The following is a 2,002-nucleotide window of genomic DNA, read 5'->3' as shown; positions in this document are numbered from 1 at the left end:
TTTTGGTGAAATAAATGTAATTTATATATAAAATCTAGTATATATAAAATGTTACTAATTTTTGTTACTGCTAAAAAAAATAGTAATAAACTTATATTAAGTATATAATAAGATTAAACTTAAAAGTAAATTTTACTTACGGATATACTTTTTTTCTTAGCTGTAATAATTGCCAACATCACAAAGATAGTTAACAAATTTATAGTTTTCATATCATCTAGCTTAAATTAAGCTATTATATAGCTATAGTCTGAGTTATTGTATATTGATTTCACTGACAATGAGACGATGTCTTGTATTAATTAAAAAAAACGTAACTTTGCGTATTTATAGATATTTTTATAAAAAATTATGCATAAATTGTATAAAGAAAAAATGAATCATTTTTAGAAGATTATTTAATTTTTATTTGAATGAAATCATTGGATTTACGAATACATATAAAATATGGCTTTTACGTTAAATAAAAGTTTTGACAATATATTTTGACAGAATGTGTCTGTTTACATATGTATCTAAATATTCATTTGTTTATTAAAATCATATAGAGATTATATCGAATAGAGAAGAAATAATAATACAAATTGATGATTTTCTTGAACACAATCAAAAGATATAAAAAAAATTAATTTGTACTTCTTTAATGTGAAATATTTATTAAATTTATAATTTTAATAGCTATATGCAATGCATTAAAAGTCTTTGAATTATATTTTTAGATCAAAATTCTGCGTTTATATGACACATTATGTTCTAATGCTTTAAAATTTCAAACAGATCTGCAATAATATAAGTATAGATTGTAATTGCAGATTAATATATAAAATTTAATGGAAGAAATTTGTAGAATATCTGCAGAAATTACGATACTATAATACAAATTCCTTTGCAAAAATAATATCTTCTTTTTTATTAAATTACAGTCTTCATATAAGATTTTCTTATCTTTTATATTTTTCCGACTATTCTTATCAAGATTTATAACTTGATAAGAGCATGTAAAAAATACTATTAAAATCATTAACAGTATTTAGAATATTTTAAATTTTGTTTATGCCGCATATATAATTCCCTGTACATAAAAAATATCTTTCCTGCCACATAGTTTCTTCCAGAAAAAGTACATCTTTTCTTCTTTATTAATATTTACTTCGAAGAGAGACGGTTACGTCGGTTTACTACTTTCCAGCGGTTCCTCTTTGATAAAATTTTTGCAAATCACATTTCACTGATATTTTGATATTGTATATACCTACTATGTTCCTCAGTACATTATGCTAAGCAAAAAATAGTGTATATTGCATCGGTAAAGTCTTCTTTCAACGAAATGTAAATCAGAAATATGAGAGTACGCTATTTGCGAGAAAGATAAGGGAAAGATGATGAAAACGCAGCTCTTCAGAATATATGAATTTTCGCGGAATAGCGGAATATAATTTAAAAGAAAAAAATAAAAAATTCTCTCTCTACAGTTTTAATACTTGACAAGTTATAGTAGAAGCTTCAGAAAACCGAAGAAAATTAAAAAGAACAAGAGAAACAAGAAAATAAATGTATACATATAGTTATTACAAACAGTTTTACTAAAATTATCTATTACTTTTATTGTCATTTATTATTATGACATATTCTATTGTTCATTATATTTTATATATGTAAAATGAATAATTTAAATTAGTTTTATCTTTTTAAATTGCCAAAATTTCGAAGTAGTACGGTTTTGGACAAGTTATCTCAAATCTCGAAACGGGGTCCATATGTTTCAACAAGAGGATATAGTGAATTCATGTACATATATCACGTCACGGGAGACGTTATCCCACGGATAAGAACTATTTGGGTCTTGCCCTTTTAAGCAGGAAGGTGCAAAGTTTCAAGGCCAAAGATCAAAAATAGCTCTAAACGGCATTGCAACAACTTTGCTAGTTGAGACTTGATAGAAAAGTCGATAGGCGCATTATTAATACATAATTCAAACCTTCACGGTTCTACCCCGACGTGA

The sequence above is a fragment of the Trachymyrmex cornetzi genome, unplaced genomic scaffold, assembly GCF_001594075.2.
Source record: "Trachymyrmex cornetzi isolate Tcor2-1 unplaced genomic scaffold, Tcor1.1 scaffold502, whole genome shotgun sequence".
Taxonomy (NCBI): domain Eukaryota; kingdom Metazoa; phylum Arthropoda; class Insecta; order Hymenoptera; family Formicidae; genus Trachymyrmex; species Trachymyrmex cornetzi.
The sequence above is the reverse complement of the archived record's forward strand: the minus strand, read 5'-3'. Positions refer to the sequence as shown.